Below are 14,828 nucleotides of genomic sequence, written 5' to 3'. Positions count from 1 at the left end.
CACCATCCAGACGGGCTGCGCAGTTGCCTCTTTTCAGGCAGTAAAACACGGGCCTTACTGTCCATAATCCTTGCGGCCGTCCGAGGGCACTCGGTGGCCAGAACTCCGCAGGAGGAATCCAGCTACTGAGAGAGACGTAGTTATTAGGTTAGCTTAGTGCACTCCACGATGCCGCTGCTGCCGAATGACCGCTGTGTCGATTGCTGGCGCTTATCTGCTCCGAGACGCGTGTCCACGGTGTAGGTGCTTCCGTTTAGTTACCACCATTGAGACGGGCCGCGCAGTTGCCTCTTTTCAGGCAGTACAAACACGGACCTTATTGTTCATAATCCTTGCGATCGTCCGAGGGCACGCGGCGGCCAGAACTCCGCAGGAGTAATCCAGCTGCTGAGAGAGACGTAGTTATTAGGTTAGCTTTGTGCACTGCACGATGCCGCTGCTGCCGAATGACCGCGGTGTCGACAGCTGGCGCTTATCTACTTCAAGACGCCAGTCCACGGTGTAGGTGCTTACGTTTAGTTCCCACCATCCAGACAGGCTGCGCAGTTGCCTTTTTTCAGGCAGTACAAACACGGATCTTATTGTCCATAATCCTTGCGATCGTCCGAGGGCACGCGGGAACCCGAACTCCGCAGGAGGAATCCAGCTGCTGAGAGAGACGTAGTTATTAGGTTAGCTTTGTGCACTCCACGATGCCGCTGCTGCCGAAAGACCGCTGTGTCGATCGCTGGCGCTTATCTGCTCCAAGACGCGTGTCCACGGTGTGGGTGCTTACGTTTAGTTCCCACCATTGAGACGGGCTGCGCAGTTGCCTCTTTTCAGGCAGTACAAACACGGACCTTATTGTCCATAATCCTTGCGATCGTCCGAGGGCACGCGGCGGCCAGATCTCTGCCGGAGGAATCTAGCTGCTGAGAGAGACGTAGTTATTAAGTTAGCTTTGCGCACTGCACGATGCCGCTGCTGCCGAATGACCGCTGTGTCGATCGCTGGCGCTTATCTGCTCCAAGACGCGTGTCCACGGTGTAGGTGCTTACGTTTATTTCCCACCATTGAGACGGGCTGCGCAGTTGCCTCTTTTCAGTTAGTACAAACACGGGCCTTATTGTCCATAATCCTTGCGATCGTCCGAGGGCACGCGGTGGCCAGAACTACGCAGGAGGAATCCAGCTGCTGAAAGAGACGTAGTTATTAGGTTAGCTTTGTGCACTGCACGATGCCGCTGCTGCCGAATGACCGTTGTGTCGATCGCTGGTGCTTATCTGCTCCAAGACACGTGTCCACGGAGTAGGTGCTTACGTTTATTTCCCACCATTGAGACGGGCTGCGCAGTTGCCTCTTTTCAGTTAGTACAAACACGGGCCTTATTGTCCATAATCCTTGCGATCGTCCGAGGGCACGCGGGAACCCGAACTCCGCAGGAGGAATCCAGCTGCTGAGAGAGACGTAGTTATTAGGTTAGCTTTGCGCACTGCACGATGCCGCTGCTGCCGAATGACCGCTGTGTCGATCGCTGGCGCTTATCTGCTCCAAGACGCGTGTCCACGGTGTAGGTGCTTACGTTTATTACCCAACATTGAGACGGGTTGCGCAGTTGCCTCTTTTCAGTTAGTACAAACACGGGCCTTATTGTCCATAATCCTTGCGATCGTCCGAGGGCACGCGGGAACCCGAACTCCGCAGGAGGAATCCAGCTGCTGAGAGAGACGTAGTTATTAGGTTAGCTTTGCGCACTGCACGATGCCGCTGCTGCCGAATGACCGCTGTGTCGATCGCTGGCGCTTATCTGCTCCAAGACGCGTGTCCACGGTGTAGGTGCTTACGTTTAGTTCCCACCATTGAGACGGGCTGCGCAGTTGCCTCTTTTCAGGCAGTACAAACACGGACCTTATTGTCCATAATCCTTGCGATCGTCCGAGGGCACGCGGCGGCCAGATCTCTGCCGGAGGAATCTAGCTGCTGAGAGAGACGTAGTTATTAAGTTAGCTTTGCGCACTGCACGATGCCGCTGCTGCCGAATGACCGCTGTGTCGATCGCTGGCGCTTATCTGCTCCAAGACGCGTGTCCACGGTGTAGGTGCTTACGTTTATTTCCCACCATTGAGACGGGCTGCGCAGTTGCCTCTTTTCAGTTAGTACAAACACGGGCCTTATTGTCCATAATCCTTGCGATCGTCCGAGGCACGCGGGAACCCGAACTCCGCAGGAGGAATCCAGCTGCTGAGAGAGACGTAGTTATTAGGTTAGCTTTGCGCACTGCACGATGCCGCTGCTGCCGAATGACCGCTGTGTCGATCGCTGGCGCTTATCTGCTCCAAGACGCGTGTCCACGGTGTAGGTGCTTACGTTTAGTTCCCACCATTGAGACGGGCTGCGCAGTTGCCTCTTTTCAGGCAGTACAAACACGGACCTTATTGTCCATAATCCTTGCGATCGTCCGAGGGCACGCGGCGGCCAGATCTCTGCCGGAGGAATCTAGCTGCTGAGAGAGACGTAGTTATTAAGTTAGCTTTGCGCACTGCACGATGCCGCTGCTGCCGAATGACCGCTGTGTCGATCGCTGGCGCTTATCTGCTCCAAGACGCGTGTCCACGGTGTAGGTGCTTACGTTTATTTCCCACCATTGAGACGGGCTGCGCAGTTGCCTCTTTTCAGTTAGTACAAACACGGGCCTTATTGTCCATAATCCTTGCGATCGTCCGAGGCACGCGGGAACCCGAACTCCGCAGGAGGAATCCAGCTGCTGAGAGAGACGTAGTTATTAGGTTAGCTTTGCGCACTGCACGATGCCGCTGCTGCCGAATGACCGCTGTGTCGATCGCTGGCGCTTATCTGCTCCAAGACGCGTGTCCACGGTGTAGGTGCTTACGTTTATTTCCCACCATTGAGACGGGCTGCGCAGTTGCCTCTTTTCAGTTAGTACAAACACGGGCCTTATTGTCCATAATCCTTGCGATCGTCCGAGGGCATTCGGTGGCCAGAACTACGCAGGAGGAATCCAGCTACTGAAAGAGACGTAGTTATTAGGTTAGCTTTGTGCACTGCACGATGCCGCTGCTGCCGAATGACCGTTGTGTCGATCGCTGGTACTTATCTGCTCCAAGACACGTGTCCACGGAGTAGGTGCTTACGTTAAGTTCCCACCATCCAGACGGACTGCGCAGTTGCCTCTTTTCAGGCAGTAAAACACGGGCCTTACTGTCCATAATCCTTGCGATCGTCCGAGGGCACGCGGCGGCCAGAACTCCGCAGGAGTAATCCAGCTGCTGAGAGAGACGTAGTTATTAGGTTAGCTTTGTGCACTGCACGATGCCGCTGCTGCCGAATGACCGCGGTGTCGATTTCTGGCGCTTATCTGCTCCAAGACGCGTGTCCACGGTGTAGGTGCTTACGTTTAGTTCCCACCATCCAGACAGGCTGCGCAGTTGCCTCTTTTCAGGCAGTACTAACACGGACCTTATTGTCTATAATCCTTGCGATCGTCCGAGGGCACGCGGGGGCCAGAACTCCGCAGGAGGAATCCAGCTGCTGAGAGAGACGTAGTTATTAAGTTTGCTTTGTGCACTGCACGATGCCGCTGCTGCCGAATGACCGTTGTGTCGATCGCTGGCGCTTATCTGCTCCAAGACGCGTGTCCACGGTGTAGGTGCTTACGTTTAGTTCCCACCATCCAGACGGGCTGCGCAGTTGCCTTTTTTCAGGCAGTACAAACACGGGCCTTATTGTCCATAATCCTTGCGATCGTCGGAGGGCACTCGGTGGCCAGATCTCTGCCGGAGGAATCTAGCTGCTGAGAGAGACGTAGTTATTAAGTTAGCTTGGCGCACTGCACGATGCCGCTGCTGCCGAATGACCGCTGTGTCGATCGCTGGCGCTTATCTGCTCCAAGACGCGCGTCCACGGTGTAGGTGCTTACGTTTAGTTCCCACCATCCAGGCGGGCTGCGCAGTTGCCTCCTTTCAGGCAGTACAAACACGGACCTCACTGTCCATAATCCTTGCGATCGACCTTGGGCACTCGGTGCCCAGAACTCCGCAGCAGGAATCCAGCTGCTGAGAGAGACGTAGTTATTAAGTTAGCTTTGTGCACTGCATGATGCCGCTGATGCCGAATGACCGTTGTGTCGATCGCTGGCGCTTATCTGCTCCAAGACGCGTGTCCACGGAGTAGGTGCTTACGTTAAGTTCCCACCATCCAGACGGGCTGCGCAGTTGCCTCTTTTCAGGCAGTAAAACACGGGCCTTACTGTCCATAATGCTTGCGATCGTCCGAGGGAACTCGGTGGCCAGAACTCCGCAGGAGGAATCCAGGTGCTGAGAGAGACGTAGTTATTAAGTTAGCTTTGTGCACTGCACGATGCCGCTGATGCCGAATGACCGTTGTGTCGATCGCTGGCGCCTATCTGCTCCAAGACGCGTGTCCACGGAGTAGGTGCTTACGTTTAGTTCCCACCATCCAGACGGGCGGCGCAGTTTAGTCTTTTCAGGCAGTACAAACACGGGCCTTATTGTCCATAATCCTTGCGATCGTCCGAGGGCACGCGGTGGCCAGAACTCCGCAGGAGGAATCCAGCTGCTGAGAGAGACGTAGTTATTAAGTTAGCTTTGTGCACTGCACGATGCCGCTGCTGCCGAATGACCGGTTTGTCGATCGCTGGCGCTTATCGGCTCCAAGACGCGTGTCCATGGTGTAGGTGCTTACGTTTAGTTCCCACCATCCAGACGGGCGGCGCAGTTAAGTCTTTTCAGGCAGTACAAACACGGGCCTTATTGTCCATATTCCTTGCGATCGTCCGAGGGCACGCGGTGGCCAGAACTCCGCAGGAGGAATCCAGCTGCTGAGAGAGACGTAGTTATTAAGTTAGCTTTGTGCACTGCACGATGCCGCTGATGCCGAATGACCGTTGTGTCGATCGCTGGCGCTTATCTGCTCCGAGACGCGTGTCCACGGTGTAGGTGCTTCCGTTTAGTTCCCACCATTGAGACGGGCTGCGCAGTTGCCTCTTTTCAGGCAGTACAAACACGGACCTTATTGTTCATAATCCTTGCGATCGTCCGAGGGCACGCGGTGGCCAGAACTAAGCAGGAGGAATCCAGCTGCTGAGAGAGACGTAGTTATTAGGTTAGCTTTGTGCACTGCACGATGCCGCTGATGCCGAATGACCGCTGTGTCGATCGCTGGCGCTTATCGGCTCCAAGACGCGTGTCCATGGTGTAGGTGCTTACGTTTAGTTCCCACCATCCAGACGGGCTGCGCAGTTTAGTCTTTTCAGGCAGTACAAACACGGGCCTTATTGTCCATAATCCTTGCGATCGTCCGAGGGCACGCGGTGGCCAGAACTCCGCAGGAGGAATCCAGCTGCTGAGAGAGACGTAGTTATTAAGTTAGCTTTGTGCACTGCACGATGCCGCTGCTGCCGAATGACCGGTTTGTCGATCGCTGGCGCTTATCGGCTCCAAGACGCGTGTCCATGGTGTAGGTGCTTACGTTTAGTTCCCACCATCCAGACGGGCTGCGCAGTTAAGTCTTTTCAGGCAGTACAAACACGGGCCTTATTGTCCATATTCCTTGCGATCGTCCGAGGGCACGCGGTGGCCAGAACTCCGCAGGAGGAATCCAGCTGCTGAGAGAGACGTAGTTATTAAGTTAGCTTTGTGCACTGCACGATGCCGCTGATGCCGAATGACCGTTGTGTCGATCGCTGGCGCCTATCTGCTCCAAGACGCGTGTCCACGGAGTAGGTGCTTTCGTTAAGTTCCCACCATCCAGACGGGCTGCGCAGTTGCCTCTTTTCAGGCAGTAAAACACGGGCCTTACTGTCCATAATCCTTGCGATCGTCCGAGGGCACTCGGTGGCCAGAACTCCGCAGGAGGAATCCAGCTACTGAGAGAGACGTAGTTATTAGGGTAGCTTAGTGCACTGCACGATGCCGCTGCTGCCGAATGACCGCTGTGTCGATCGCTGGCGCTTATCTGCTCCAAGACGCGTGCCCACGGTGTAGGTGTTTACGTTTAGTTCCCACCATCCAGACAGGCTGCGCGGTTGCCTCTTTTCAGGCAGTACAAACACGGACCTTATTGTCTGTAATCCTTGCGATCGTCCGAGGGCACGCGGCGGCCAGAACTCCGCAGGAGTAATCCAGCTGCTGAAAGAGACGTAGTTATTAGGTTAGCTTTGTGCACTGCACGATGCCTCTGCTGCCGAATGAACGCGGTGTCGATTTCTGTCGCTTATCTGCTCCAGGACGCGTGTCCACGGTGTAGATGCTTACGTTTAGTTCCCATCATCCAGACGTGCTGCGCAGTTGCCTCTTTTCAGGCAGTACAAACACGGGCCTTATTGTCCATAATCCTTGCGATCGTCCGACGGCACTCGGTGGCCAGATCTCTGCCGGAGGAATCTAGCTGCTGAGAGAGACGTAGTTATTAAGTTAGCTTTGCGCACTGCACGATGCCGCTGCTGCCGAATGACCGCTGTGTCGATCGCTGGCGCTTATCGTCTCCAAGACGCGTGTCCATGGTGTAGGTGCTTACGTTTAGTTCCCACCATTGAGACAGGCTGCGCAGTTGCCTCTTTTCAGGCAGTACAAACACGGACCTTATTGTCCATAATCCTTGCGATCGCCCGAGGGCACGCGGTGGCCAGATCTCTGCCGGAGGAATCTAGCTGCTGAGAGAGACGTAGTTATTAAGTTAGCTTTGCGCACTGCACGATGCCGCTGCTGCCGAATGACCGCTGTGTCGATCGCTGGCGCTTATCGGCTCCAAGACGCGTGTCCATGGTGTAGGTGCTTACGTTTAGTTCCCACCATCCAGACGGGCTGCGCAGTTAAGTCTTTTCAGGCAGTACAAACACGGGCCTTATTGTCCATAATCCTTGCGATCGTCCGAGGGCACGCGGTGGCCAGAACTCCGCAGGGGGAATCCAGCTGCTGAGAGAGACGTAGTTATTAAGTTAGCTTTGTGCACTGCACGATGCCGCTGATGCCGAATGACCGTTGTGTCGATCGCTGGTGCTTATCTGCTCCAAGACGCGTGTCCAAGGAGTAGGTGCTTACGTTAAGTTCCCACCATCCAGGCGGGCTGCGCAGTTGCCTCTTTTCAGGCAGTAAAACACGGGCCTTACTGTCCATAATCCTTGCGATCGTCCGAGGGCACTCGGTGGCCAGAACTCCGCAGGAGGAATCCAGCTACTGAGAGAGACGTAGTTATTAGGTTAGCTTAGTGCACTGCACGATGCCGCTGCTGCCGAAGGACCGCTGTGTCGATCGCTGGCGCTTATCTGCTCCAAGACGCGTGTCCACGGTGTAGGTGCTTACGTTTATTTCCCACCATTGAGACGGGCTGCGCAGTTGCCTCTTTTCAGTTAGTACAAACAGGGACGTTATTGTTCATAATCCTTGCGGTCATCCGAGGGCACGCGGCGGCCAGAACTCCGCAGGAGTAATCCAGCTGCTGAGAGAGACGTAGTTATTAGGTTAGCTTTGTGCACTGCACGATGCCGCTGCTGCCGAATGACCGTTGTGTCGATCGCTGGCGCTTATCTGCTCCAAGACGGGTGTCCACGGTGTAGGTGCTTACGTGTAGTTCCCACCATCCAGACGGGCTGCGCAGTTGCCTCTTTCCAGGCAGTAAAACACGGACCTTATTGTCCTTAATCCTTGCGATCGTCCGAGGGAACTCGGTGGCCAGAACTCTTCAGGAGGAATCCAGCTGCTGAGAGAGACGTAGTTATTAAGTTAGCTTTGTGCACTGCACGATGCCGCTGCTGCCGAATGACCGCTTTGTCGATCGCTGGCGCTTATCTGCTCCAAGACGCGTGTCCACGGTGTAGGTGCTAACGTTTAGTTCCCACCATCCAGACGGGCTACGCAGTTGCCTCTTTTCAGGCAGTAAAACACGGACCTTACTGTCCATAATCCTTGCGATCGTCCGAGGGCACTCGGGGGCCAGAACTCTGCAGGAGGAATCCAGCTGCTGAGAGAGACGTAGTTATTAAGTTAGCTTTGTGCACTGCACGATGCCGCTGCTGCCGAATGACCGCTGTGTTGATCGCTGGCGCTTATCTTCTCCAAGACGCGCGTCCACGGTGTAGGTGCTTACGTTTAGTTCCCACCATCCAGACGGGCTGCGCAGTTGCCTCCTTTCAGGCAGTACAAACACGGACCTTACTGTCCATAATCCTTGCGATCGACCTAGGGAACTCGGTGGCCAGAACTCCGCAGGAGGAATCCAGCTGCTGAGAGAGATGTAGTTAATAGGTTAGCTTTGTGCACTGCACGAGGCCGCTGCTGCAGAATGACCGCTGTGTCGATCGCTGGCGTTTATCTGCTCGAAGACGCGTGTCCACGGTGTAGGTGCTTACGTTTAGTTCTCACCAACCAGACGGGCTGCGCAGTTGCCTCTTTTCAGGCAGTACAAACATGGACCTCTTTGTGCATAATCCTTGCGATCGTCCGAGGGCACTCGGTGGCCAGAACTCCGCAGGAGGAATCCAGCTACTGAGAGAGACGTAGTTATTAGGTTAGCTTAGTGCACTGCACGATGCCGCTGCTGCCGAATGACCGCTGTGTCGATCGCTGGCGCTTATCTGCTCCAAGACGCGTGTCCACGGTGTAGGTGCTTACGTTTAGTTCCCACCATCCAGACGGGCTGCGCAGTTGCCTCCTTTCAGGCAGTACAAACACGGACCTTACTGTCCATAATCCTTGCGGTCATCCGAGGGCACGCGGTGGCCAGAACTAAGCAGGAATAATCCAGCTGCTGAGAGAGACGTACTTATTAGGTTAGCTTTGTGCACTGCACGATGCCGCTGCTGCCGAATGACCGCTGTGTCGGTACTGGCGCTTATCTGCTCCAGGACGCGTGTCCACGGTGTAGATGCTTACGTTTAGTTCCCATCATCCAGACGGGCTGCGCAGTCGCCTCTTTTCAGGCAGTACATACAGGGGCCTTATTGTCCATAATCCTTGCGATCGTCCGAGGGCACCCGGTGGCCAGATCCCTTCCGGAGGAATCTAGCTGCTGAGAGAGACGTAGTTATTAAGTTAGCTTTGCGCACTGCACGATGCCGCTGCTGCCGAAAGACCGCTGTGTCGATCGCTGGCGCTTATCTGCTCCAAGACGCGTGTCCACGGTGTAGGTGCTTACGTTTAGTTCCCACCATTGAGACGGGCTGTGCAGTTGCCTCTTTTCAGGCAGTACAAACACGGACCTTATTGTCCATAATCCTTGCGATCGCCCGAGGGCACGCGGCTGCCAGAACTCCGCAGCAGTAATCCAGCTGCTGAGAGAGACGTAGTTATAAGGTTAGCTTAGTGCAATGCACGATGCCGCCGCTGCCGAATGACCGCTGTGTCGAAGGCTGGCGCCTATCTGCTCCAAGACGCGTGTCCACGGAGTAGGTGCTTACGTTAAGTTCCCACCATCCAGACGGGCTGCGCAGTTGCCTCTTTTCAGGCAGTAAAACACGGGCCTTACTGTTCATAATCCTTGCGATCGTCCGAGGGCACTCTGTGGCCAGAACTCCGCAGGAGGAATCCAGCTACTGAGAGAGACGTAGTTATTAGGTTAGCTTAGTGCACTGCACGATGCCGCTGCTGCCGAATGACCGCTGTGTCGATCGCTGGCGCTTATCTGCTCCAAGACGCGTGTCCACGGTGTAGGTGCTTACGTTTATTTCCCACCATTGAGACGGGCTGCGCAGTTGCCTCTTTTCAGGCAGTACAAACACGGACCTTATTGTTCATAATCCTTGCGATCATCCGAGGGCACGCGGCGGCCAGAACTCCGCAGGAGTAATCCAGCTGCTGAGAGAGACGTAGTTATTAGGTTAGCTTTGTGCACTGCACGATGCCGCTGCTGCCGAATGACCGCGGTGTCGATTTCTGGCGCTTATCTGCTCCAAGACGCGTGTCCACGGTGTAGGTGCTTACGTTTAGTTTCCACCATACAGACGGGCTGCGCAGTTGCCTCTTTTCATGCAGTACAAACACGGACCTTATTGTCCGTAATCCTTGCGATCGTCCGAGGGCACGCGGAGGCCAGAACTCCGCAGGAGGAATCCAGCTACTGAGAGAGACGTAGTTATTAGGTTAGCTTAGTGCACTGCACGATGCCGCTGCTGCCGAATGACCACTGTGTCGATCGCTGGCGCTTATCTGCTCCAAGACGGGTGTCCACGGAGTAGGTGCTTACGTTAAGTTCCCACCATCCAGACGGGCTGCGCAGTTGCCTCTTTTCAGGCAGTAAAACACGGGCCTTACTGTCCATAATCCTTGCGATCGTCCGAGGGCACTCGGTGGCCAGAACTTAGCAGGAGGAATCCAGCTGCTGAGAGAGACGTAGTTAATAAGTTAGCTTTGTGCACTGCACGATGCCGCTGCTGCCGAATGACCGCTGTGTCGATCGCTGGCGCTTATCTGCTCCAAGACGCGTGTCCACGGTGTAGGTGCTTACGTTTAGTTCCCACCATCCAGACAGGCTGCGCAGTTGCCTCTTTTCAGGCAGTACAAACACGGACCTTATTGTCCGTAATCCTTGCGATCGCCCGAGGGCACGCGGCGGCCAGAACTCCGCAGGAGTAATCCAGCTGCTGAGAGAGACGTAGTTATTAGGTTAGCTTTGTGCACTGCACGATGCCGCTGCTGCCGAATGACCGCGGTGTCGATTTCTGGCGCTTATCTGCTCCAAGACGCCTGTCCACAGTGTAGGTGCTTACGTTTAGTTCCCACCATCCAGACAGGCTGCGCAGTTGCCTCTTTTCAGGCAGTACAAACACGGACCTTATTGTCTACAATCCTTGCTATCGTCCGAGGGCACGCGGGGGCCAGAACTCCGCAGGAGGAATCCAGCTGCTGAGAGAGACGTAGTTATTAAGTTAGCTTTGTGCACTGCACGATGCCCCTGCTGCCGAATGACCGTTGTGTCGATCGCTGGCGCTTATCTGCTCCAAGACGCGTGTCCACGGTGTAGGTGCTTACGTTTATGTCCCACCATCCGGACGGGCTGCGCAGTTGCCTCTTTTCAGGCAGTAAAACACGGACCTTACTGTCCATAATCCTTGCGATCGACCTTGGGCACTCGGTGGCCAGAACTCCGCAGGAGGAATCCAGCTGCTGAGAGAGACGTAGTTATTAAGTTAGCTTTGTGAACTGCACGATGCCGCTGCTGCCGAATGACCGCTGTGTCGATCGCTGGCGCTTATCTGTTCCAAGACGCGCGTGCACGGTGTAGGTGCTTACGTTTAGTTCCCACCATACAGACGGGCTGCGCAGTTGCCTCTTTTCAGGCAGTACAAACACGGACCTCTTTGTGCATAATCCTTGCGATCGTCCGAGGGCACGCGGTGGCCAGAACTAAGCAGGAATAATCCAGGTGCTGAGAGAGACGTAGTTATTAGGTTAGCTTTGAGCACTGCACGATGCCGCTGCTGCCGAATGACCGCTGTGTCGGTACTGGCGCTTATCTGCTCCAGGACGCGTGTCCACTGTGTAGGTGCTTACATTTAGTTCCCATCATCCAGACGGGCTGCGCAGTTGCCTCTTTTCAGGCAGTAAAACACGGGCCTTACTGTCCATAATCCTTGCGATCGTCTGAGGGCACTCGGTGGCCAGAACTCCGCAGGAGGAATCCAGGTGCTGAGAGAGACGTAGTTATTAAGTTAGCTTTGTGCACTGCACGATGCCGCTGATGCCGAATGACCGTTGTGTCGATCGCTGGCGCTTATCTGCTCCAAGAAGCGTGTCCACGGAGTAGGTGCTTACGTTAAGTTCCCACCATCCAGACGGGCTGCGCAGTTGCCTCTTTTCAGGCAGTAAAACACGGGCCTTACTGTCCATAATCCTTGCGATCGTCCGAGGGCACTCGGTGGCCAGAACTCCGCAGGAGGAATCCAGCTACTGAGAGAGACGTAGTTATTAGGATAGCTTAGTGCACTCCACGATGCCGCATCTGCCGAATGACCGCTGTGTCGATCGCTGGCGCTTATCTGCTCCGAGACGCGTGTCCACGGTGTAGGTGCTTCCGTTTAGTTACGACCATTGAGACGGGCTGCGCAGTTGCCTCTTTTCAGGCAGTACAAACACGGACCTTATTGTTCATAATCCTTGCGATCGTCCGAGGGCACGCGGCGGCCAGAACTCCGCAGGAGGAATCCAGCTACTGAGAGAGACGTAGTTATTAGGTTAGCTTAGTGCACTGCACGATGCCGCTGCTGCCGAATGACCACTGTGTCGATCGCTGGCGCTTATCTGCTCCAAGACGGGTGTCCACGGAGTAGGTGCTTACGTTAAGTTCCCACCATCCAGACGGGCTGCGCAGTTGCCTCTTTTCAGGCAGTAAAACACGGGCCTTACTGTCCATAATCCTTGCGATCGTCCGAGGGCACTCGGTGGCCAGAACTTAGCAGGAGGAATCCAGCTGCTGAGAGAGACGTAGTTAATAAGTTAGCTTTGTGCACTGCACGATGCCGCTGCTGCCGAATGACCGCTGTGTCGATCGCTGGCGCTTATCTGCTCCAAGACGCGTGTCCACGGTGTAGGTGCTTACGTTTAGTTCCCACCATCCAGACAGGCTGCGCAGTTGCCTCTTTTCAGGCAGTACAAACACGGACCTTATTGTCCGTAATCCTTGCGATCGCCCGAGGGCACGCGGCGGCCAGAACTCCGCAGGAGTAATCCAGCTGCTGAGAGAGACGTAGTTATTAGGTTAGCTTTGTGCACTGCACGATGCCGCTGCTGCCGAATGACCGCGGTGTCGATTTCTGGCGCTTATCTGCTCCAAGACGCCTGTCCACAGTGTAGGTGCTTACGTTTAGTTCCCACCATCCAGAGAGGCTGCGCAGTTGCCTCTTTTCAGGCAGTACAAACACGGACCTTATTGTCTACAATCCTTGCGATCGTCCGAGGGCACGCGGGGGCCAGAACTCCGCAGGAGGAATCCAGCTGCTGAGAGAGACGTAGTTATTAAGTTAGCTTTGTGCACTGCACGATGCCCCTGCTGCCGAATGACCGTTGTGTCGATCGCTGGCGCTTATCTGCTCCAAGACGCGTGTCCACGGTGTAGGTGCTTACGTTTATGTCCCACCATCCGGACGGGCTGCGCAGTTGCCTCTTTTCAGGCAGTAAAACACGGACCTTACTGTCCATAATCCTTGCGATCGACCTTGGGCACTCGGTGGCCAGAACTCCGCAGGAGGAATCCAGCTGCTGAGAGAGACGTAGTTATTAAGTTAGCTTTGTGAACTGCACGATGCCGCTGCTGCCGAATGACCGCTGTGTCGATCGCTGGCGCTTATCTGTTCCAAGACGCGCGTGCACGGTGTAGGTGCTTACGTTTAGTTCCCACCATACAGACGGGCGGCGCAGTTGCCTCTTTTCAGGCAGTACAAACACGGACCTCTTTGTGCATAATCCTTGCGATCGTCCGAGGGCACGCGGTGGCCAGAACTAAGCAGGAATAATCCAGGTGCTGAGAGAGACGTAGTTATTAGGTTAGCTTTGAGCACTGCACGATGCCGCTGCTGCCGAATGACCGCTGTGTCGGTACTGGCGCTTATCTGCTCCAGGACGCGTGTCCACGGTGTAGGTGCTTACATTTAGTTCCCATCATCCAGACGGGCTGCGCAGTTGCCTCTTTTCAGGCAGTACAAACACGGACCTTATTGTCCATAATCCTTGCGATCGTCCGAGGGCACGCGGTGGCCAGAACTCCGCAGGAGGAATCCAGCTGCTGAGAGAGACGTAGTTATTAAGTTAGCTTTGTGCACTGCACGATGCCGCTGATGCCGAATGACCGTTGTGTCGATCGCTGGCGCTTATCTGCTCCAAGACGCGTGTCCACGGAGTAAGTGCTTACGTTAAGTTCCCACCATCCAGACGGGCTGCGCAGTTGCCTCTTTTCAGGCAGTAAAACACGGGCCTTACTGTCCATAATCCTTGCGATCGTCTGAGGGCACTCGGTGGCCAGAACTCCGCAGGAGGAATCCAGGTGCTGAGAGAGACGTAGTTATTAAGTTAGCTTTGTGCACTGCACGATGCCGCTGATGCCGAATGACCGTTGTGTCGATCGCTGGCGCTTATCTGCTCCAAGAAGCGTGTCCACGGAGTAGGTGCTTACGTTAAGTTCCCACCATCCAGACGGGCTGCGCAGTTGCCTCTTTTCAGGCAGTAAAACACGGGCCTTACTGTCCATAATCCTTGCGATCGTCCGAGGGCACTCGGTGGCCAGAACTCCGCAGGAGGAATCCAGCTACTGAGAGAGACGTAGTTATTAGGATAGCTTAGTGCACTCCACGATGCCGCATCTGCCGAATGACCGCTGTGTCGATCGCTGGCGCTTATCTGCTCCGAGACGCGTGTCCACGGTGTAGGTGCTTCCGTTTAGTTACGACCATTGAGACGGGCTGCGCAGTTGCCTCTTTTCAGGCAGTACAAACACGGACCTTATTGTTCATAATCCTTGCGATCGTCCGAGGGCACGCGGCGGCCAGAACTCCGCAGGAGTAATCCAGCTGCTGAGAGAGACGTAGTTATTAGGTTAGCTTTGTGCACTGCACGATGCCGCTGCTGCCGAATGACCGCGGTGTCGATCGCTGGCGCTTATCTACTTCAAGACGCGAGTCCACGGTGTAGGTGCTTACGTTTAGTTCCCACCATCCAGACAGGCTGCGCAGTTGCCTCTTTTCAGGCAGTACAAACACGGATCTTATTGTCCATAATCCTTGCGATCGTCCGAGGGCACGCGGGGGCCCGAACTCCGCAGGAGGAATCCAGCTACTGAGAGAGACGTAGTTATTAGGTTAGCTTTGTGCACTCCACGATACCGCT

The sequence above is a fragment of the Amblyomma americanum genome, chromosome 3, assembly GCF_052857255.1.
Source record: "Amblyomma americanum isolate KBUSLIRL-KWMA chromosome 3, ASM5285725v1, whole genome shotgun sequence".
In the NCBI taxonomy this organism is placed as follows: Eukaryota; Metazoa; Arthropoda; class Arachnida; order Ixodida; family Ixodidae; genus Amblyomma; species Amblyomma americanum.
The sequence above is the reverse complement of the archived record's forward strand: the minus strand, read 5'-3'. Positions refer to the sequence as shown.